General features: G+C 39.1%; 1 non-coding gene across 1 annotated transcript; it reads left to right on the top strand.

The window, feature by feature from the left end:
• Positions 1-13,504: 13,504 nt before the first annotated feature.
• On the top strand, positions 13,505-13,611 carry LOC133787449 (small nucleolar RNA R71). Its single transcript, XR_009872471.1, has one exon. It is a non-coding gene; the product is annotated as a small nucleolar RNA R71 (small nucleolar RNA).
• The last annotated feature ends 11,877 nt before the right edge of the window (positions 13,612-25,488 follow it).

Consider the following 25,488-nt stretch of genomic DNA (forward strand, 5'->3'; position numbering starts at 1 on the left):
AATATTTTTTGTGCACCCTGACTATACTTGTAAGGAAATATTAACCGTTTAGGTTATTGGTATCATTTATATATTCTTTGCGCGCACTTCTAATTTTGTGCAAGAAGCGTCCTTCTCGTCATTATGTATAGTACTATTTTTACAAGGGTCTCTTTTAGGACCCTTTTTGGCTAGCCAGCTTAGTGGCCGTTCTAGACTTATTGGGAGATGCCTTCCTTACAGCCTCACCCCCTGTGGGGGTATCAGCCTTTGGTTGGAGGTCATCTTTATAAAAAAGATGACATTCATAAAGGTAGCTAATCCTTTTGAATATAAGAGACAACTCGTCGAGTTTTTTTTTTTTGTATATATATGTGTGTAAATGTGTTACCTTTAGCCCCTTAGCCAACCGCAATTTGGCTAGAAGCACTTCATACTCTGCCTCGTTATTCGAGGCTTCAAATCCAAACCTTATCGTACAATACATCTTGTGTCCTCCGGGGCCAGTCATCATGATAACTACTCCAGCTCCCCCTTCGATGGATGCTCCATCCACGTGGAGGCTCCATTCCTCATACTTTCTTTCCTCTTCCTTACCAACTGATTCACTCTCTCCTATATCTCCTTCCTCATTTGGCCGATAAGTGAACTCAACTATGAAGTCCGTGAGCACTTGCCCATTGATGGAGGTCCTTGGGGAATATGTGATGTCGAATTGACTTAACTCAATTGACCATTTCATCAGTCTTCCCGAGGTTTCAGGTTTGTGCAAGACCTATCTCAAGGGATTATCAGTCAGTACCTCAATCGCGTGGGCATGGAAGTAGGGCCTTAACATTCTTGAGGCCACAACTAAGGCATATGCTAACTTTTCTATCTCTGGGTATCAGGCTTTTGCGTCTGCCAACCATTTACTGACATAGTACACAGGTTGTTGGTGCTTCTTTTCTCCTTTAACTAGGGCAGCGCTTATGGCATGCTCAAATACTGCCAAGTATAAGTATAGCCTTTCGCCCTTTTCACGTTTAGCCAACAAGGGTGGCTTCCATAGGTGCTCCTTCAACTTGGAAAAGGCTTCCTCACAATCTCCATCCTAAGCAAATTGTTTGCTCCCTTTTAGGACGTTGAAGAAGAGGTGGCACTTGTCCGTGGACCTCGAAATGAATTTGTTGAGTGTTGCCACCCTTCCTGTTAGACATTGTACCTCTTTCTTGCTCTAGGGTGGATTCATTTCTACTAGGGACTTTATTTTGTCAGGGTTAGCTTCAATGCCTCTTTAGTGGGCCATGAAACCCAAGAACTTTCCTGAAGTGACTCCAAAGGTGCACTTGAGTGGATTTAGCTTCATCTGATACCTTTGGAGTGTGTCAAACATCTCACTTAGGTCCCCGTTGAGTTCTTTGGAATTTTTGGTCTTCACCAACATATCGTCAACATATACCTCCATGTTCCTTCCTACCTGGTTAGCAAACATCTTATTCACCAATCTTTGGTAGGTTGCACCTGCATTCTTCAATCCAAAAGGCATCGCTTTGTAGCAGTAGAGTCCTTTATCTGTTATAAATGAAGTATGCTCTTCATCACCTGGGTTCATGGGTATCTGGTTGTATCTACAGTAAGCATCCATGAAGCTAAGTAACTCAAGTCCTGCTGTTGTGTTCACCAATTGTTCTATTCTAGGAAGCGGGAAGCTATCCTTAGGACAAGCCTTATTGATGTTAGAGAAGTCCACACAGGTCCTCCATTTTCCATTTGGTTTTGGGACTAGTATGGGGTTCGATACCCATACAGGGTTGAACACTTTGCGGAAGAACCCATTTGCCTTCAATTTGTCGACCTCCTCCTTCAAGGCTGGATATCTTTCTGGGTCGAGCGCTCGTCTCTTCTGCCTCACTGGCCCCGCCTAGAGGTTGATATTTAAATGGTGGCATATGTTGGAAGGATCTATCCCTACCATGTCTTGGTGACTCCAAGCGAACACATCGAGATTATCCTTCAGAAACTTCACCAATTTCTCCTTTGTGTTGTCTTGAAGGTTTTTTCCCACCTTCATCCTTCGCAATGGTTCTTCCATTACAACGATTTCCTCTAACTCTTCCACAGGTTCGACCCCTGACTCCTCTGTGACTCGGGGGTCTAGTTCCTGCAGGTTTGTGCCTCCATGTATTACCATCACTATTGGTTCCCATGGCTTTACAGACGTGCGGAGGGAGGTGTTATAACACTTCCTCACTTATTTTTGTTCCCCTTTCATACTCGTTATTCCCCCAGGAGTTGGGAACTTGACAACTAGGTGATATATTGAATTTATCACTTTTAATTCTCTTAGAGATGGTCTCCCAAATACTATGTTGAATGCTGAAGCACAATCCACCACGACGATGTGTACCATTATAGTAGTTTGTCAAGGTTGCTCTCCCATGGTAAGGGCCAACTCGATCACCCGTAAAGGTTGTATCGAGTCCCCTGTGAATCCGTATAAGGAGGACTTGCAGGGTTTCAAGTGTCTGACGTCCAAACCCATCTTCTCCTAGGCGGGGCGATACAAGATGTCCACAAAACTTCTGTTGTCTATGAAGACTTGACGTACCCTCATATTGGCTAGTTTGACGGTCAGCACCAAATGATCATTGTGGGGGAAGTGCACCCCTCGTGCATCCTCCTCCATGAAAGTGATTGAGTCATTTTCTCCCTTAACATTCTTCGGGGGTCGTTGCTCTAGGCTCATGACACATGGTGGTGGACTTCGTCTGGCTTCTCTAGCGTACCTGTCTCTCCCCTTCCTGGACTCTCCTCCAAATCCTGGGCCTCCAAAGATCGTTCTCACTTTTCCTTGTACTTCTGGGGCTCTTTCTCAAGCCCAAGGTGACACCAACCTGTCCTCTGATTTTTTATTTTCCCTTCTGACATAACTGCCCAGAAGCCCCCTTCGTATGAGCTCATCGATTTCTACCTTCAAATGGGTACATTCTGCTATGGTATGGCCAATGTCCTTGTGGTTTTAATAGTATTTGCTAGAGTCCCTTTTGAATCAGTATTTTCTTATCGGCAGGGGTCTCTTGAAAGGAACTTGGCCTTCATTCATGATGTAGATATGTTCTCTGGTGTTCGTCACGTTTGTATAGAAGGTGTAAGATGTTTGCCTAGGGTCACCTCCACGTTTGGGCCTTTTCTGGTGGTCATCTCTCGGCCCCTCGTACACCCTCTTCTTTTTTGCTCCATTTGAACCTTCATGGACTGAGGGTTTGACATGGGATTCACTTTTCCTTGCCTTTAGGTTCTCATGGTCATCCTTGACACAAAAGTACTTCTGTAGACTTTTGTAGAAGTCGTCTAAGTCAGTGACCTCCCTTTTGAGCATATTATCCTAAAGCTTACTGCTTGGGCGCACTCCAGTCGTGATTTCCATCTTAATTTCTCCCCTGGTCAGACTTTCCACTTTAGCCGCCTCCATGTTGAACTTATGGATATAGCTTTTCAGGGTTTCTCCTTCACCTTGCTCTATGTTAGTGAGGCTAGTGCCTAGCCTGGTGTAATCGTGTATGACATGATGTTGTTGGAGAAACTCATCGAAAAATTGTTGCCATGACTTAATGGTCCCTGGCCTCATCCTCTTGAATGACTTGTATGCAAGCCCTTTCAGCGTGACAGCGAAACAGTGACTCCTTGCACTTCTATTGATCCCTCTCGGCTTCATTAAATCGTTAAAGGCATCTATGTGGTACTTGGGGTCTGAAGTGCACTCATATGGGGTCATATGAGGTTCTTTAAACTTAGTTGGGAGTCGTTTGAGCTAGATTTCTCGCGTGAAGGGTGACTCGTAGTCGAACTCTTCATCGGTAATATGCCCCCCAGACGCCGTGACGATTTTGCTCCGAAGGCTCCCAATCTCGGTGTCTAGCTCCTGTCGTATTCTATTCAAGGAGTCCCTCAGCTTGGTAGGGTTAGCCTTTCTCTTCTCTCTGCCCTTCGGAGGGGCCATAGGAGGTGTCTTCCTTACTTCTGACCTCCTTCCATTGAGCTTTTCTCTTAGGTCAGGGGGCGCCTCCTTAGAGGTGACCTCGACTTTGTTCTTACGACCAGTGTCGTCCCTCCGCCTTTGCTCATGGGCGTATTTCGCCTGCCTAGGTCCCTCATGGTACTTTGTATGGGTTGTGTTGCTGGTGGAAAGTCGAGTTCTCCCATCGTCAACAGGGACAGTGGTTTCCCCTCTTTCCCGCTCTTTCTCCTTATGCTTGGGAAGGGGCATGCTGGACTTTCCTTGCAGAAGGTCATTTAAAACCTCACGCTCTTTCTCCTTATGCTTGGGAAAGGGCATTCTTTTTGTTTAACTCGTGAATCTCGTCCTCATAGAAATGAGTCCTTGAGCTAGAACCAACCAAGTGAACTTGGGGACTCTTGCCTGGCCTATGCGTAGAGGGACCTGGGTCCCGTGGCCAGAGCGTGGTGTCACTAGAGGCCGAGGATGTGGGTGTGCTGGCGGCTCTGTATGGCTTCTGTAAGGCTGGACAGCCAAGGATGATGTTTCCTTCTCCTTTCTTATGGCAGGATGTTCCTCCGGCATATCTCCATGCTTAGGCGAAGGAAGGTCTTTTCTGGAGGCCCTCGGCTGTTCTCCGTCCAGGTGAACCTCAACAACTTGTAGTTGACGTAGGCGTTTCGAACGCCTTGGCATTTTTCCTTGCTGGAAGTGATGAAAGAACATTGGCTTGATACTTGTTCTTCCCACAGACGACGCAAATTTTTTTACGGAAGGAACTCATCAACGATATATGGATGGAAAACTCAAATCTTATTTTCGAGAAATGAATAGAAAGAACTTAGGAAAAACTTAAGAAAGAAACCTGCAAAGCAACAATGGAGGAAAATCTCGTGTATTTCTCTACTATCTTTGTCTACAATGAATTTTCCCACCCATAATCTAAGGGGTGAAGATCTATTTATAGCTGAGCTCTAATGGCCCATGATACATAGTGGTCCCTGGGGACAAAGTTGTACACAGGTACACCATCAGGATAGTGGCATAGGTCATGGTGGAGCAGAGGGTTATGGTGTCGATGTTGGTATATGGTCAAAGGCATACATGTCATGCCCCCGCGTCTCGTACGAATTCATACCTTCACAACTTGTCGAATACAAATTTCATCATCATTCCTTTGTCGTCCTCAGCGTCCTACACCCTGTACCTATACGTGTGCCCCATACCTGATGGTTCTTCTTACACCTCTAAGACACATATTTTCTCCAAGCTTCCTTATATTTTACTATGTGGGGGAAATCTTGCAAGTCATCATGTGTAACATTTAGTCGCCTTTCCCAATTCTAGCTTGACACCTAATGATGGTGGGGCTCTTACTAGTGCTCCTTGTACGTATACTCGGGAAGCTTTACACTTTACATTTTATTAGAAGACTCAGTGAAGATGTGCCTCGCTGGTGGCCCTTGCTCTAGGGAAATAAGTAGGACCACATTTGCCGAGGCACAAATCATATATGAGGAGGCAATATGCCTTTCGCACATCTTCGGGCTAGCGAGGTGTGTGGTTTCGCGATAACTCTTTAGTACAAGGCAAGGTGCCTCACATAGCAAGGCTTATGCCCCTATGGTGAGGCGAGCCTTGCTATGCGCGGCCCTAGTGCCTTTGGCTGGGGATGCTTGGCAAATGATGCATGGCCTTGCGCATGGGCGACATCAAGGCACCTGGGTGAGAGGGGTGAGACGAGCTAACCGAGAGAGGCCCTAGTGCCTTTGGCTGTGGACACTTGGCAAATGGTGTCTGGCCTTGCGCATAGGCAACATCACGGCACCTGGGCGATACGGGCGAGACAAGCCTCTCTAAGCGAGGCCCTTGTGCCTCAGCAAATGGACAAAGAATTCCTTCGCGCCGAGGAATCCTGAAGACTTGGGAGGTCATTCTTAGGGTGTTGCATAAGAGATTTTCTTATATTGAGGTCTATCTTTGCGACTTGGTGTGGGGTGCTTGAAGGGACAATCTCCCGTAATCACATGGTAGGATCTTGAATTATTGGTTTCCTTCAGACAGACTGACAACTTGAAGGAACAACTCAAACTCTAAGTATTTTCCTTCAAATATGTAAATTTTCAGGACATTAAGGCAAGTACGGTCCCTTGAGTGGACTGTCACGGTGATGAATACCAGTTGACAGCCAGAGTGACTCTGAATAAGATATTGTGAGATAGGGAACGAGAAGAATCCGTTCAGGGGAATGAAATGAGAGACAGAAAGTATTCTGGTTCTGAATCGGTCCGGATTACCAATGAAGTTATTAAGGATTGTTAGGGCAGGAGTGTCTGCTTTATTGAAAGGACATAAGCGTTCACAAATTTACATATGGGAACGTGGAGTTCTAGGATTGGGGACCTTGTACCTCTCTGAGTATTGTGGACTAAAAAGATAAGATAGGTTGGGAGATAAAGAGGAGATTTTACTCTAGATTTGTTAGACTTATGAGATTATAAAAAAGGATTAGGACAAGGATCTATAGATTAGCCTTACCCCAACATGGGTGGGGACTCATAAGGTGTTACTGGTGCCAATGTTAAGGAAATAGGTGTGGAGTACTACGGCTGCTTGGGTGAAGAGACCCTGGAATTTCAATAGAACTTATTGTGTAAAGAAAAGTCTGTGGAAATTCTGGATTGAAGAGATAAAGTCTAACGAAATAAGACTGTAACTCTTGTGAGGGTGTTACAAAGAGATAGCAAGGTAAAGGACTAGACTCTGAAGTTATAGTCAGATTTGTGGGATTAGTATCCCGAGACATTTGATTAAATTTTGAGGATGAAATTTCGATAAGGAGGAGATAGTTGTAACGTCCCAAATTTACTAATAAGTCTTAGTGCCTTGATTACTGTGTCAGGAAGGCTTGATCAGATTTGTATGTGGAATTAACTGAATATATGTGTGATTATGTGGTATATATGATTTATATGGTAATGTGAATATTTATGCATGTTTATGTGTAATAAATATGCATGTCGGTCTGTTTTTGTAAATTGGGACATATTTATAATTTTTGACCCGTTGAGGGTATATTTGTACTATATATGATTCATGAGTGAGACCACAGTGTTAGGGAGATATATTCGAGATGTGTGGCATGAGGCGATCCTAGTGGGCAAGTTAGCGGAAAAGTCACAACGGGGTCGAATACCCGGCTCAGGGTGAGCCTATGGGTATTTCGGTAACTTAGCTTGTATTCGGGGTTTATCAAGTAACGGGTAGTTATTTGGTGATTATTTGGGTATGCCATAATTAAATGGGAATTTATAGTGTTATTTGAGAAAAGGATGGTAAATGACAAGGTTGGACTTGGGGGCATTAAAGAAGTAAGGTTTGGCTAAAGGGTATTTTGGTCTTTCTATGCCAAGGTAGTGACTTAGTCACTAGAGCTTTGAAGAAACCTTCACAATTAGAAACACAACTCGTAGCTCACCTCCTTCTCTCTCTCTCCCACGTTTTCTCTCTCACTCTCTCCTATTTGGGGCTTTGGGAAAATTGAAGAAAAATGGGCAGTGTTTTCAAAGGTTTGAGGCTGTGATTGAAGGCTAGACTCTGGGGGTAATTGAGGTTCAGGTCAAGGAGTCAAATTCATTGTTAAGGTAAGCTTAAATTTTGTTTTGATTCAAGTATTTGGTTGGTTTTTAAGTATTAGCATAGGTCTGAGTTTTTAGAACATTAAGTTATGATTGTTGTGTTTTAGAGGCTATAGGTTGCTATTTGTTGTTTATTTGAGTTGTTGATATTATTGTGGTGGTTGAAATAAGTTGAAATGTTGTTTTTAGAGGTTTTGGTTCGGGGAAAATGCAGGAAAAATGCTGGGGATTCTGAGTTCGCGGGGTCGCGTCGTGGCCCACATGAACTTAGAGGCCAAGGGGTTCGCTGAACCGCATTAGCGTCGTAGCACGTGTCTAGGGAATTGCCTTAGGATGCTCTCTGACTTGTAGAGGGTCGCGGCGCCTCAGAGGAGCGTTGTGGCTCAAACAGAGAATGTTTGTGAAATAGGGTTTTTAAGCTCGGGAACTCAAACCTAAGGGCTCGGGAAGGACTCTACTACCCAGTATACTAGAATTTGAGGTCCCAGAGACTAGTATGCTATTTCGAAGCTTTTAATTTGTTTAGGTCTTAATGATTATCATTATTGCGTTGTGACTAGGGTATACCGCTAAGGCTCGAGATTAGGGATTGTGCTCGGGACCTTATACTTTCAGCTCAGGACTTGAGGGAAGAAAACTGCACCCTGGTTGTAATCAGGGCTTGAACCCCTGTAAATGGATATGACTGTGGTTATAAATGTGATTATTTAGTTAGTCATTCTTGTATATACTGCATCTGATTGTGTGTTGTGCAATATATATATAACTATATCTATTCTCAAAGCCTGGCCTAAGGGCGTCAGGACTGACAATAAGAATGCGGAACGCAGCTCGGCCTAAGCGTGTCGAGCTCGGCCATATGACCAGAGGACTCGGCCTAAGGGCGCCGAGCCTTGTTGTGTAAAATTGATACGCAAGTATACGTAATCAGCACAAGTAATATAGTGATAAATAAATATCGTTCCCACAGAGATTGATTTACTAATTACCAACAAATTAATTTTCTATTTCTATTTGCTCAACAATAAATTGGTTCCAAAAATACTAAAATAACAAAATAAATAAACATAAAATAACACTATGAAAGAAAGAAAATAATTCGTAAAAACTTCAAAAATAAAGAACTAGGGATTTTAATTTCATCAACTTTTCACTTTATTATTTCGCTAATCAGAATTCACAATTCTTCTTTCTAAACTAATAGCGGATTAACAAAAACGATTCTTACTCTTTTTCAAGAAACAAATAACTCAATTTACATGTGAATTTTCTACATTCCTGTGATAAATTCCAACACATAAAAGGCATTGAACACAATAATCCTAAAACTACACAATTCATATAGGTATTTTCATCCAATATGAAAATTGTGATTATTCAATCATAGCATAATAATTTCTCACTTTTCAGATTTCGAATCAAAATCATAAATCATGCAAATGGTGATCAAGCATTCCAAGCATTAAGAACAAATCAAATAATTTAGAATAGAAGTGAAGAAAGAATCATGAAATCCTCATAGAAAATAACAAAGATCCAAGTGATTACATTAAAAACCCTAGAAAATAAAATTAGTTCATGTTCATCATTAAGAAATCTATAAACAAGAAATTAACATAAAGTAAAGATAAAAAGAAAAGAAAAGATCTCTATGTTTATCCCAATTCTTCTACAAAAGTGATCCCAATCCTCTTTTCCCAGCCTAGGTCTACAAAAAGTGCCTCTTTTCCTCTCCAAAATCATGATTTAAACCTGATTAGCGTTTCTCCTCAACATGAAATGACCAAAATACCCTTCATTAAAAATATGCATTTTTCACATTTCTAGACATATCCTGTGGTCACAGGATAGCATTCCTGCGGTCGCAGGAATACCCTAGAAATGCCCAACTTTTCTGGAATTGCGGCCGTAGATTCCTCTTCCTGCAATCGCAAAAAGTGCTCTGAAACACTGTTTTCCACCATGTTTCCACACCTAAGTCACCTATGCCCTTCTACGCCTCAAAAAAAAACAAAAACAAGCGTAAAATAGAACAAAACAAAACTAAACACCTAATACTCTACCTAAAAACACATAGATAAATGAGTCTAAAACTTGTTTATCAAACTTCCCCAAACTTAACATTTGCTCGCCCTCGAGCAAAGAAAATAAGACTCAAGACAAACTAAACAAATAAATACAGAAACTAAAAAAATGAATCAAGATAACCACAATTTTTAAGCCTCAAAATTAATGAATGACAAGCATATATAATTTTTCAAAAATAATTGACGAGTAATCTAGATTTTCAATCCAACCACTTCTTCAATTCACCTTAACCCATTGATCATTTTTGCCTACTCAACCATGAACAATAAATAACACACATTTAACATAATTTACACATTCCAAATTCTCACCATCAATCCATCAAATCCCAAATTTCTATATGCTTGCTAACTTATTATTCTCCACTAATATAAACCAATGTTTGTTCAAGAATCGTAAGGTCTTTTAAAGCTTGTATTGAGAGGCTTAGGTAGCGGTAGATAAGATAGTCATTTTGGCTCAAATATACCATAAGCATATAATCCAAATAAACAAAACCTAATATCCACATTATAATCCAAATAACCCCAAATTTCCCTTTATTTTCACGATTGAGAAAAATTCACACTAGATATTTGTTTTTTTTATTTTTTTTTATTTAACTACACTTCCCCAAACATATGTTTTTCAATGTGAACAAACATAAGAAGTGTAGTTTATTTTCAATCTCAATTTTTTTTCCACGTTTTTCTCTCAATCTTTTCTTTTATTTTTCTATTGTCACAACCAAATCACAAAGTAACACCCATTACAAATCAATCCCCATTTATATTTATATGCTCATGGTATAGATTAAGGGAATGGAAAATAATAAAGTATTCAATTAGGGTCAAAATAAGTGTTTAACAATAAAAAGTTATCCTTTTAGGCTCAAAAAAGGTAACTAGGGATAAATTAATCAAGGTTGGCTTGAAAGGCTCAAACGTTCCAAAAAAAATCGCCTAAATCATTTTCCTAACACATGCATTGTCTACGATTTCGCCTCAAATAGTAAGCAAGCAAGTTCTAGAATTGTTCATACATTCTTTCCACATTCAAAATTTAGCAAGTGTAAATACATTTAAATGAAAGAATTTACCAATCTTGATCAAATATTCAGTTTTACAATGAATTAAAGTAACCCAAAGAAGTGGTCAAACCAAGCACACAGATTTTTTTTTACAATCAAATATATTTTTCTCGAATTATATTACAAGTCATTCTCGTATTCTCATCGGCTAATCATTGTTATCTTGATTCGACAGAATCTCTAGATACCTTAACACGCAACATAATTAACAAACAAAACAAAACACAATTGAACAAAACACCAAACTAAATAGAAACTTGACTCAACTAACCTGACACAAATAACTAAAATAAATCCCCCCTCCCCAAACTTAACAAAAACATTGTCCCGAATGTTTAAATAAATGCTAAGGAAAGGAAACTTACCTGACTCGACTCACGATGAAGGACCTGCCTCGTTATCCCCTTCAGGTGGAGGATACCCAATGTTAGGTTGTTGTGGATATGGTGGAAATCCACTAGTGTCAATGCCAAAATGAGTGGCGAAGGCTTGGTTGTACGCATATTGTATTTATGCTTTTTAATTTTTTTTTTAAACGTGATCCTACGGTCGCAGGACACCCTTTTTGTTGTCGCGGGATTGAACCCCTAGGCAATTTTTTAATGACATTGCGTGCGGTCGCAGGGTACCTGATGCAGTCGTACAAAGCTGACTAATAGGCCTAGACCACTGGAGTTCCGGCCGCATGAAGTGGTTCCTGCGGTTGCAAGTCTGCTCCACAAACCATAATTTCTTTCTTTCTTATTATTATTTATTTCATCATTTTTCAATTTTTTTTCACGTATTTCACGATTCCAGAATCAACAATATTTACAAGAAAAATTAAAATTAAACAAAAACTAACTAAAAAAAAAATAAAAATTGTCTCAACTAAAATAGCTTAAAAACTTAACGAACTTAAAGAAATTTAAATGAACTTGGGATGCCTCCCAATGGCACTTTATTTAACGTCTCCAGCTGGACACTCACTTCCTTCATTAAACTTCAACTTGGGTCAAGTCCACCATGCTCATCCTTTAGAGCCATAGTGTCATAAGCAAAAGCTCGTCTTTTGATGTTGCTAATCGTCGGAGCCTTCCACCGCTCGTGTAGCCTTAGAGCCTTCCCACTATAAAATCGTTTTAAACAATGATGAACTGCTCGACTACCAATTTCAACATTAGTTTTTCTCTTGGAGGTTTCCAAATTACTACCACCACTACATACCACATCCACTCTACAATAAGTTGGATTATCAGTTGCTGCAAAAAACATTAAATGTTACCTCTTCGTTTTGCACTCGCAACTTAAACTCTCCTTTTTGTACATCTCCCCATGGCTAAGAATGGTCTTCCCAAAATAATGGGAATGTTTGCATCTTCCTCCATATCTAGAATAATAAAATTAGCAGGGAAGATGAATTTACCAACCTTAACTAAGACATCTTCAATTACTCCACGAGGTTGCTTAACAGAGCGGTCTGCCATTTGTAAGGACACAGTAGTGGGGCGAACTTCTCCCAATTTCAGCTTCTGAAAAATAGATAAGGGCATTAAATTTACACTAGCCCCTAAATCACATAAGGCCTTGGTCATAATAGTATCTCCCATTGAGCAAGGAATCGTGAAACTACTTAAATCTTTAACCTTGGGAGGTAGTTTCTTCTGTAAAATAGCATTGCACTCCTCAGTAAGTGCCACTGTCTCATAATCCTCCAACTTCTTTTTCTTTGACAAGATTTCCTTCATAAACTTCACATAGCTTGGCATTTGTTCAAGTACCTTGGCAAAAGGTATGTTAATGTGAAGTTTTCAAAAAATGTCTAGAAACTTCAAAAACGGCTTGTCAAGTGTCTTCTTTTGAAGTCGCTGAGGATATGGAATCTTGATGTGGTGCTCATAGCTCACACGTGAATGCTTCTTCTTAAGGTTTTTAATAACCTCTTCTTCTACCTTACCCTCATTCTCAACTTCAACTATTCGTGCAGGTATAGACTTCTTAAATTGCTCTTCCAACTTCGTCCCACTCCTGAAAGAGATTGCATTGCAAAGCTCTTTAGGATTCACCTCTGTATTACTTGGAAAATTTCCTTGAGACCTACTTTGTAACATATTTTCCAACTGACCAACTTGCATCTCAAGATTCTTGATGGATGAGCGAATTTCTGTCATAAATTGAGATTGAGAGTTGGTCAGAGTTAACAGCTCAGCTTGTAACTCATATGTCTTCTCTTGAGAAATAGGTTGTATCGGTGGTTGTAACTGTGCCTGAGGTGGAGCTTGAATCATAGGCTATTGAATTTGTTGAGGACCCTGATTATTTCTCCTTGCAAAATTAGACTGATTTCTCCACCCTTGGTTGAACGGGTTGGAGAATGGATAATTAGCTTGCCTATTGAAATTTTCCATCATATTCACCTGTTCCATGGGAATGGAATTGTTCATCTCAACTACCATGCACTGCTCATATGGGTGAGAACCACCACAATTATGACATGTCGCTTGGATTTGCATGACTTGAGTGGCCATAGAATTTTTTTGCAGTTGACAATGAGCAGCAGTAATAGCATCCAGCTCATGCATACCAGCTACCTTCTTATTTCTATCCCGTTCACTAGGCCACTGATAGTTATTCATGGCCATTTATTTAAGCAATTCATAGGCCTCATTAGCACTCTTTCTCATAAAAGCACCACCTGCTGTAGCATCAATAATGGTGCGAGTTGTCCCACCCAAAACGTTGTAAAAATTATGGACTAGCATCCATTTTTCAATCCCATGATGAGGACACTTCCTCAAAAGCTCCTTAAACCTCTCCCATGCATCATAAAGAGACTCTCCATCAAATTGAGAGAAGTTATTAATTTCCTCTCTTAACTTTGCAGCCTTGGATGGAGGGAAAAATTTAGCAAGAAATTTCAGAGCTAATGCCTCCCATGTAGTAATTGAATTAGCTTGAAAAGAGTTCAACCAACTTTTAGCTCTATCCCGCAGTGAGAACAGGAACAATCTCAGTATAATAGCATCGTCGGTGACCCTATTATATTTAAAAGTTCCACACAGCTCCAAGAAATCGACTATGTGTGTATTGGGATCCTCAGTAGGAAGTCCACCAAACCGAATAGTAGACTAGACCATTTGCAGAATCGCCGGCTTAATTTCAAAATTATTTGTAGCAACTGTCGGCGGTTGGATGCATGATTGTACTCCAGTAACAACGGGGAGTACATAGTCTCTGAGTGTGCAAACTGCTGGCTCAACAGCGTCCCCATTCAACACATTGCCATGATGTTAGCCTATCTCTGTTACCCGTTTCTGCTTTCTGTTCTGTCTGCAAGTCCTATCAATTTCAGTATTAATGGGAAAAAGATTTTCAGTCCCTCTACGTCCCATATACCAATTGGCACCTGAAATTAAGATTCTCAAACACAACAGTTAGAGATAATTAACACAGAAAAACCAAATTAGAATAAAAATTAATTGCATTGATATTAATAAAAATCAAGCCCTGGCAACGGCGTCAAAAACTTGTTGTGTAAAATTGATACGCAAGTATACGTAATTGACACAAGTAATACAATGTTAAATAAAGATTGTTCCCACGGAGATTGATTTACTAATTACCAACAAATTAATTTTCTATTTCTATTTACTCAACAATAAATTGGTTCCAAAAATATTAAAATAACAAAAGCAATAAACATAAAATAACACTATGAAAGAAAGAAAATAATTGTAAAAACTTCAAAAATAAAGAACTAGGGATTTTAGTTTCATCAACTTTTTACTTTAATATTTTGCTAATCAGACTTCACAATTCTTCTTTCTAAACTAATAGCAGATTAACAAAAATGATTCTTACTCTTTTTCAAGAAACAAAGAACTCAATTTACATGTGAATTTTCGACATCCCTGTGATAAATTCCAACACATAAAAGGCATTGAACACAATAATCCTAAAACTATACAATTCATATAGGTAATTTCATCCAATATGAAAATTGTGATTATTCAATCATAGCATAATCAATTCTCACTTTTCAGATTTCGAATCAAAATCATAAATCATGCAAATGGTGATCAAGCATTCACAAGCATTAAGAACAAATCAAATAATTTAGAATAGAAGTGAAGGAAGAATCATGAAATTCTCATAGAAAATAACAAAGATCCAAGTGATTACAATAAAAACCCTAGAAAATAAAATCAGTTCATGTTCATCATTAAGAAATATATAAACAAGAAATTAACATAAAGTAAAGATAAAAAGAAAAGAAAATAACTCTATGTTGATCCCAATTCTTCTCCAAAAGTGATCCTAATCCTATTTTCCTAGTCTAGGTCTACAAAAAGTGCCTCTTTTCCTCTCCAAAATTGTGATCTAAACCTGATTAGCGTTTCTCCTCAACATGAAATGACCAAAACACCCATCATTCAAAATCTGGATTTTTCACATTTCTAGACATATCTTGCGGTCGCAGGATAGCATTCCGACGGTCGCAGGAATACCCTAGAAATGCCCAACTTTTCTTGAATTGCGGCCACAAAGTCCTTTCATGCGGTCGCAAAAAGTGCTCTGAAACACTGGTTTCCACCAATTTTTGTCCTTTTCTCAGTTTTTCCACCATGTTTCCACACCTCACTCACATATGCCCTTCTACACCTGAAAACATACGAAAACAAGCATAAAATAGAACAAAACAAAACTAAACACCTAATACTTTACCTAAAAACACATAGATAAACGAGTCTAAAACTCGTTTATCAAGCCTGAACCTCACTTAACTAAACAAAAGTGTTGATTGTACTTAACTAACTATATTGATGGTTGAGTTTGGATTATGTGTTTGATTGAGTAGATTATTACTGCTAAGGTTATTTCTTATGTCCTGTATCCTTTTGAACTTAACGATTTAAATTTACTAATTGTATATTGTTGCTCATTTTTATCTATTGATTTAGGTTTTCCTGTTGAGCCTTGCCTCACAGGTGCTAAGTGGTACAGGTAAAGGCAAGGGTAAGTTGCACCAGCCATGAGTTGGAGAGCTTCAGAGGCAGTGTGTACATATGCAGCCTACTCGACCGCCATGGCTGGGATAGCTTGGAAGGAACTAGGGTTGAACCCTATTTTGCCGCTTAGGACGGCTAATTTCTATTCTATTTGTCTTTTTTCAGTCTCTATCTACCTTTTTGGGATCCCATGTATAAACTTAATATTTTAATGAAATATAATTACTTCGTTGACCAAAATCTTTAATACCTAACCTTGATTTAGTCTTTAATTAAACATTTAAGTTCAAATGACTCGCTTAGCGGGTTAAGCACTGTTTTAAACACACATTGTAATAGTCTTGGCTGACCAGGGCATTACTCTTATACTACCCCTTATTCTTTACATATAGGAACCACAAAGATGTATCAAGATCTAAAGACTTTATATTGGTGGCTTGGAATGAAGAAAGATGTGATTGAAAATGTGGCTAGGTGCCTGACATGTCAGCAGGTCAAGGCTGAACACTAGAGACCAATGGGGCTATTACAACCTTTGGATATCCTTAAGTTGAAATGGGAGAACATTACCATGGATTGTGTGGTTGGTTTGCCTAGGATAGGGGGTCAGCATGATTCGGTATTTGTTATGGTAGATCGATATACCAAATCAGCTTACTTTCAACCAGTGAGGATGACTTATACAGTTGACCAATATGTAGATCTCTATGTAAAAGAGATAGCACGTATACATAGGGCTCCGAAGTCGATTGTATCAAATCGGGACCCCACATTTACTTCCAAGTTATGGGGAAGTTTGCAGAAAGTTATGGGTAAATAGTTGAAATTCAGTACAGATTACCATCCTTAGACAGATGGTCAGTCTGAGAGGATGATTCAGATACTGGAAGACATGCTTCGAGCATGCGTTTTGGACTTTGAAGGGTCCTGAAGTAAGTATTTACCTTTGATATAATTTTTCTACAATAACAGCTACTAGTCGACCATTAGAGTGGCTCCTTATGAGATGCAGTATGGTAGAAAGTGTAGATCAGCCATTAACTGGGATGACATGTGTGAAAGGAAATACCTAGGTTCAGAGGCAGTACAGAGGACCAATGAGGCCATAGAAAAGATTAGAGCTTGGGTGCTCGCATCGTAAAGTAGGCAGAAAAGATATTCAGATCTGAAGCGTAGGAACGTGGAGTTCCAAGTGGGAGACTATGTCTTCTGTAGGGTTTCACCATTGAAAGGGGTGAAGAGGTTTGGGCAGAAGGGCAAGTTGAGACCTAGATTTGTTGGACCTTTAGAGATCCTAGAGAGGATTGGTCAGGTTGGCCTTACCTCCGACATTGTTGGGAGTGCATACTGTGTTCCATGTGTCAATGCTTTGGAAGATTGTATCAAATGAGACTTGTGTATAGAGTTAAAAAGGTCTGGAACTGCAGATAGATTTATCATGCGAGGAACAACCAGTCCAAATATTAGACAGGAATGAAAAGGTCCTAAGCAATCAAACTATAACTTTAGTTAATGTATTATAGAGGAACATCAAGGTCGAGGAAGTGACCTAGGAATTGGATTCAAATATGCGGGATCAGTATCCCGAGTTGTTCAGCTAAAATTTTGAGGACGAAATTCCTGTAAGGAGGGAATAATTGTAACATTCCAAATTTGTTAATTAGGCTTAGTGCCTTGATTAGTGGGTTGGGAGGGCATAAATGTATATTATGTGCATTTCTATGATTATATGAATTATGTGAGTTATATTATGATATGACTAGCATAGCATGTTTAGGTGTATTAAGTATGCATGTGGGCTCGTTTCTTATTAGAAATGTATTTTCATAATTTCGACCTGTTGAGGTATATTTTTTAATATATGTCTTTTGTGATGTAGACCACATTATTATGTGGATATATTTGAGTTATTCAGTAGGAGACGATCCTAGTGAGCAAATTAGCGGTTTAGTCACAACGGGGATCAATACCCGGCTCGTGGTGAGCCTAAGGATATTTTGGTAACTTAGTACATTACCAGGATTTATCGGGTAATGGGAATTATTTGGTAATCACTCGAGGATATTGGAATTAATTGGGAAATATGGTGTTAATTGAGGATTAGTGGGAAATGGTGGCAAATGACCATTTTTCCTTTGAAGGCATTAAATAGCTACTGTATAGGCAAGAGGCATTTTGGTCATTTCATGGCCTTGAATTGACTTACTCAAATAGGAGCTTTCAGAAAAAATTAGATAAACAACAAACACTCTCTCTCTCTCTCTCTCTCGCTCTCTCGTTACTCTCTCTCCCTTTCACTTGTACTTTGGCTTCAAGAGGAACTTCGGAGTGTCTTGATCATTTGGCGTCTAGGAGGTAGCTTGTGGAAATTAAAACTTGCTTTGGAATAATTTAGAGGCTACGGAGCTAGGAGAAACAACTGGGAATGATTTCAACAGAGGTAAAATTCAAGCTTTTGTTGAGTTTAGTTTTTTTTAAAAGTTTTATTGGAATTCTAAGTTTAAGAGATTTTGATTGAGTTTTAAGATTTGTTTTAATGTTTTTGGGTTGTTCAGACCGTTTCCACGGTCAACTGTAAGTAAAAACAAGTGTTGGGATGATTTTGGGAGGTTGGGAAATTCTTCAAATCGCTGGGAATCTGGGTTTGCAAGGACGCGCCACAGCCCTGTTCTTGGGGCATCGCGGCGCAGCGGGTTGCATCGCGGTGTGTGCCCTGTGGTTTTGGGCTCAGGGTTCTCTGACTTGTTGTGTTGCAGCCCTTAGTTGGTGGTGTCGCGACTCAAATTGGGGAAAGTTTCCAAATAAGGTTTTCAGTTGCGGGGACTCAAACCTAAGGGCTTTGGAAGGATTCTACAACCCGGTTTAGTAGAATTCAAGGTCCTAGAGGCTAGGACTCAGTCCAGAAGCCTTTATTTTCTCATTATTTATGGTTATTCATTATTATGGTTGTGACTAGGATTCACCGATTGGCTCAAGAAGAAAAGAGTCGTGCTTAGGGACACGATACATGTCTTGTTAAGGACCTAAGGTAAGAAAACTGCACCCAGTATGTGATTAGGGCTTGATCTGTTTATTGAACATGGTTATGGTCATGCTTGGACTGTTTTATTAGACATGTTAACTATGATGTATGCTTATCTGTTTTATCTGAGTGAAAGGCTTGACTTATGAGTCAAGTACAAAAATAGTGCTCTAAGCGCATGCCGAATTTGTTTGGCTTATTCAGGAGTGTGATATAATGCTTGGAAAATAATGCTCTAGGTACGCTTGGCCAGCCCTAAGGCTGGTTATACAGAGAATAGGTGTGACTCTATAGTCACTTATCTAGGGCAACGGGCCCCGGTCTGATTCTATATTCACTTGAATTAAATACATGCATGAGTAGAGTTATTACTAATGGGCATGCTAGAAAAGATTATGTAATATGTTATTAACTTATTATGAGTATGTATATGTTTTCTTGTTGAACCTTGGCTCACAGGTGCTATGTGCTACAGGTAAGGGAAAAGTGAAGCTGGAGCAGCCATGAGTTGGAGAGCTTCGGTGGCAGATTGTACATATGCGACCTGCTCGACCGCCATGACTGGGAATTCTCAGATGAACTAGGGTCAAACCCTAATTTTATAGGTTATGCCATCTTGTTTGTATTCCTTTGAGTTGTAATTAAATTTTAAGCGCTTATTTTGGGATCCTATGTATGAACTCAAACGTTTTAATGAAAGTAAATATTCTTTTGCCCAAAATTTTAACCCAAACCCATTATTTACTGTTAGTTACACATTTATGTTCAAATGACTCAATTAGCGAATCCAAAACTATTTGAAATAAATAGTGTAACGGTCTTGGCTATCCAGAGCATTTCAATAGTGATCTGCAGACTTGATAGAATTAGGAGTGAAAGAGTTTGACATGTTACTGAGTATGGATTGGTTGGCCAAGTATGAATGGCTCTAGACGGTGAAAGGAAAATGGTGACTTTTGAGTTTGAAGGAGATGACCCGTTTGTGCTCATGGGGCCTGTGAACGAGCCTCGTAATCCAATGACTTTGATATTGAAGGTTAGGGACCTATCCCAAGGAGGATGTATGGAATTCCTAGCTAGTGCTGGATGCCACAAGGGTTGTACCAGTTGGATTGAAGGATCTATCAGAGCTGCCATCGCATCAGGAGATTGAGTTTTTTACGGAACTGGCACAAGGAGTATAATCGATATCCAAGGCACCGTATGAATTGGCACCAGCAGAGCAGATATAATTGAAGGTTCACTTGGTGGAACTACTCGAATTGGAGTTGATTAGACCGAGTTTCTCACCACGGGGTGCGCTAATATTTTTTTTAAGAAGAATGACAAGTTATTGAGGATGTGTATCAAAGACGGATAACTGAACAAGGTGATTGTCAAGAATAAGTATCCACTACCAAGGATTGACAATTTTTTTGACTAGTTGCAACGTAAGACATTGTTCATAAGGATTGATCTTTTGTATGGTTATTACCAGCTTAGGATCAAAGGAGAAGACATTTCAAGAATTATCTCCCGCACAAATTATGGATATTGTTGATTTTCAATGAAGGCTTTTGAACTGGCCAATTTTCCAGAGACCTACATGGACTTGATGAATAAAGAGTTCGAGGATTATTTTTACAATTTATGTTTAAGTTTATTGATAACAGATTGGCCTACTCCTAATTAGAGACGGAACACGAGCAACATCTCTGTTTGATATTACAGAGGCTAAGGAAACATGAATTGTAGGAAAGGTTCAAGAAGGATGATTTTTTTACATTTTTGAGTGACTCTTTGAGTAAAATTTTGGGAAAGAAAGGGATCATGGTTGATCTTGTTGGAATAAAAGCAGTAAAAGATTGACCAAGAAACGCTTCAGAGATTAGAGGTTTCTTGGGACTAGGGGATGCTATCAGCGATTGGTTGAAGATCTGGATTGCTAAATGTGAACCAAGCTTCTAAGAGTTGAAACAAAGGCTAATTATTTCACCATGGTATCAGTACAAACATGTGGTGGACTGATATACAAGACTGTGTAGTGGATACAAGGTTGTGTAGTGATTTAAAGTGCGGCATAATAGGGACTAGGACATGTCCACTTGTTGGCTGGGAAGGTGATTACTTATGCTTCTTGGTAGTTCAGGGAATAAGAACAGAGATATTCTACATGGGACTTTGAATTAACATCAATGATATTTGCATGTAAGGTATGGGGACGATACTTTTTTAGGAGAAGTGTGAGACATACACTGATATAACAGTTTAGAGTATTTTTTTGCCCATAGGGGTTTGAATATGTGATAAGGAGGTTGGTGATAATTGGTGAAGGATTGATAGTGAAATCCTTCATTACCCAGGGAAAACTAACGTGGTGGTTGATGCCTTATGTTAGGAAAGGTCTAGGCCAAGTGTATGTTCTGAAACAGATTAGAGCAAAGTCAGTTGAGGAAATTGACTAGAATTGGTATATAGTTCATGATTGATAAATTGGCATATATGAACCCTATAAATGGTGAAATATAGAAAGAGAATCTTAGTAATAATGGCTAAGGAATCTACTATTTTGACATGGGTTTGTTGAGATATGATGATCGGACATGTGTTTTGATGGATGCTAGCTTCAAGAGAGAGATTCTGAATATATCTTGTACCTTTCCATGCTTGCTACACTCAGAAACAATGAATGTGTATCAAGAATTGAAAATCTGTATGTTGGTGGCTAAACGCCTAACCTGTCAGCAAGTGAGGGCTGAATACTAGAGGCTAGAGTGATTATCATGACCTTTGGGAACTTTAGTACAAACATTGGTATATATAATTATGGTCCTGATGAATGGATTGCCTAGGATTGTGGGTAAGAGAATTTTGGTATGAGCAGTTGTGACTTGATATACCAGGACAACACACTTTTTGCCTATGCGAACGAGTTATAATGCAGAACACTATGTTAAGTTATATGTGAAAGGATATTGTGTATCTCCATGGGGCACCAAATTATATAGTGTTGGATCAATATCCCACATTTGTTTTCAAGTTGTGGAAAGGCTCGTAGAGGGAGATGGGTACAGGACTGAGATTTGGTATTACTTATCATCCTCGGACAGATAGACAATCTAAGAGGATGACTCAGACGTTAGATAATATGCTTTGGGCATATGAGTTAGGTTTTTAGGGACCCTGGAATAAGTACAATCTCTTGATTTGGTTTTTACAACGAAGGTTAATACTTGACAACCGGAGTGACTCCGCATATTATATTATGAGATAAGAAGTGACAACCACCAATTTTTGGGGATGAAATGGGGAAAATGAAGTATTTTGATCCTAAATCGGTTCTGGGAACCAATGAAATTATTGAGAAATGTTATCGTGGGAGTACTCACTTTATTGAAAAGGCTGAAAAGCTATGCAAATTCAGGTATAGGAACGTGGAGAGTTCTAGAATTGGAGATTTTGTGTTTCTCCGAGTATCATAGATTAAAGAGATAAAATAATTGGAAAGAAAAGGAAATTGGATCCTAGGTTTTTTAGGCATTTGAGATTCTGGAAAGGAATTTAGGAGGTGGCCTACAGAATAGCTTTGCTCTGGCATTTGCGGGAGTTCATAGGGTGTCTCAAGTATCGATGTTATGGATATATGTGTCAAGCACTACACTTGTTTGGGGTTAAGAGACCCTAGAATTACAGTAAGACGTATCATGGGAAGAGAAGCCAGTGGAGATTCTGTATAGAAAAGATAAAGTCTTTGGGAAAAATATTGTCATCTTAGTGAGAGTGTTATAAAGAAATAACAAGATAAAGTACATGACTCCAAACTTAGAGTCAGATATGTGGGACCGGTATCTGGATATGTTTAAGTAAATTTAGAGGATGTCCAAAAAAACCTAATAAGATTAAGGGCTTGGATTAGCGTGTCGGGAGGACACGTGGAGTAATGTGTGGATTATATTAATATACAATCGAGTATGCATGATTATGTGTATTAAATATGTTTAAAGACCCACTTTTGTTAAAAATGGGCATTTTCGTAATTTTGACCCGTTGATGGTATATTTTTATTTTGTGTGCTATATGCTTGAGACCACATGATTATGTGGATATATTTGTGATATTCGGCAGGAGTGGATCCTTGTGAGAATTTTTAGTGGAAAAGTCACAACAAGGACTTATACCCGGCTCGAGGTGAGCCAAGGGGTATTTTGGTAACTTTGTGTATTTTGGGAATTATTGAAATATTAGTGAGGAAAATATTATTATTTGGAGAATTGGTGTATTAAATTGGGAATTTTAAGTATACTTGGAAGTTTGGAGGGAATGGAGGGTAATGACGATTTTTCCCTTTGGGACCTTAAGGGGGAGAGTTCAAAGGGGAGGGTAAAATGGTCATTTGATCAAAGGGATAGGCAATTTCAGCTAAGTGTTTTGGGAAGCCTTATCTTCACGTTTCTCTCTAAGATACTCTTGAGTTGGTTCTCTTCAAGCTCACAAAGGACACAAGTTCATCAAAGGATAGATCAAGCTTTAACTTTGAGGAATTTTGAGGAAAATTTGGCCATGTTAGGAGGATTGAAAGTTGTTGGAGATTCCAAAACCAGTGAAGAATCTCAAAAATTTAGTGGGTAAATCCCTTCTCTTTCTAAGTTTCCTTTTCTTTGGTGTTCTTGAGTTTGTGTAGTTTTGTTTGTGAATTTCAAATTTGGGTGTTGTTTGGATATTTGGTTAGGTGTTTTGAGGATTGAAAACCATATATAATCTGTTTAAAAGTTGAGTTGCAATTGGTTTTGTGCATTTTAGTTGGGATTTTTTTAGTTTGAAGTTCAAAGCTTGATTTTAAGAGTCAAAGGTTGAAATTGATGTTTTGGTATGTTTTAGTGTGTTTTTATGGTGTCCTCATGTTGGTTGTAGTGTGTCCAAGTTACTTAAATTGATTTGCGGTTAAAATCGGCTAGAAATATCAATTTTGGTGTTGGGTAAAGCAAGGGAAAATCGCAGTTCTAGGTTTTTTCGCAGTAGCGCCGCGAAGCTTGAGATGAGCGCTGCGAGTCGCTTAAGTTTCCTTGAGAGCAGGGTTTGCCCTCTAACCATCGTGGTGCTGCGATCCTTCCATAGGGTGTCACGCCGCTAATGTGGGATTTAATTAAAGGTGATCTCTCGGACTATTGTGGCGCCACAGGCTTTTAGCAGGGGTGTCGCGATACTAATGCTTTATTTTATTAGGTGGGCTTCTCGGACTTCTTTTTAGTCACAACCCTTAGTGGGGGGGGGGGGGGGTGATGTGATGCTAATGCCTATTAAGGCACATATTTTAGGATTTGGAAATAAGGCTAGGGGTTTAGGGGATCTGATTTGGAAGCCCACTTGGGGGCTCGGGGGATGATTCCATTACCCAATTGAATGAAATAAGAGGTCCCGAGATCTAGGGTTTAGTTTTGAAGCCTGTGATTGAGAATTATTCCTTAATAAGCATACCATTTATGATGTGACTAGAACTTCCGAGAGGCTTGGGAAAAAGGATCACACTCGAGGTCGTTTTTTCGTCAGCACATGACTTGAGGTAACAAAACTGGCATATGCACATAGAGTTGATTTGTTGTTATGCATATTAACATTGATTTATTTGTGGACGATTGATACGCTCTATATTTGACCATCGTGTTTGAACATGGGGCCGGTCGGCAAGTGTGTGTAACGCAAGTCGCCGACAAGCATGTGTAATACAGGCCCCGAACGCAAGTTTATTTTGAGGGTGCAGTCCCCACTCCCTCGACAAGGTTGTTTTTCTTTGGTCGTGTAAATGATTCATATGATTGAAATCAATATACTTGTAATTGTGAAACATGTTCATGATTTATATGATTGGAGTAATGCATTTTGTGTTTGGGAAGCATGTGTTTATTGCTTATGAATAATATGATTATTTTTATTATACCTTGTGGGTGTTTTCTTGCTGGGCCTTGGCTCACAGGTCCTCTATGGTGCAGGTAAGGGCAAGTTAAAGGTAACCAGCCATGAGTTGGAGATATTTGGAGCGGCGCATACATACTCGGCCATCTTTGCCCTCACAATTGAGTTATTTTGAGGGGCTTATGATATGAGTTTAATTTTACCACTTAGACTGGCTATTTTTGTAACCCTAGTTGTAACCACCTTTTAGTTAAAAACTCGTTTTTGGGATCCTAAGTAAATATCCAAAGTTTTAATAAAAGTTTATATGTTTAACCAAATTTTTTAATACCTAAATCTTTGATTAGCTCTAGTTACATTTTTGAGGCCAAATGACTTGCTTAACGAGTTAAGCACTATTTTAAACGCATGGTGTAACGATCCTGGATTAGTAGGGCGTTACAGTTATCATTATTTTCTTACTTTTTTTTATGATTATACTCGCTACACTTGGATATATTTTCTCAAAAATAAATCTGAATCTAGTATCGTTGTTCTTAACTTTTTTACTCTCATTATTAACACTAAATTCTCTTGTGATATTCATTCAATTAGGTCCGAAAATGAAAAATAGCTCGAATTAACCTCCTTTTATGCAATAAAAGAGTTATTTATTCCCATTCTTATGTTGATACACCTCAACAAAAATCTGTTGTTGAACGCAAACATCAACATATTCTTAATGTGGCTTGATCCTTATCATTTGAATCAACCATTCCTTTGTGTTATTGGATTTATATTGTGCTTACTGTAGATTACATAATGAATCGTACTCCATCTAATTTGTTGAAACAAAA

Source organism: Humulus lupulus, chromosome 6, assembly GCF_963169125.1.
Source record: "Humulus lupulus chromosome 6, drHumLupu1.1, whole genome shotgun sequence".
NCBI lineage: Eukaryota > Viridiplantae > Streptophyta > Magnoliopsida > Rosales > Cannabaceae > Humulus > Humulus lupulus.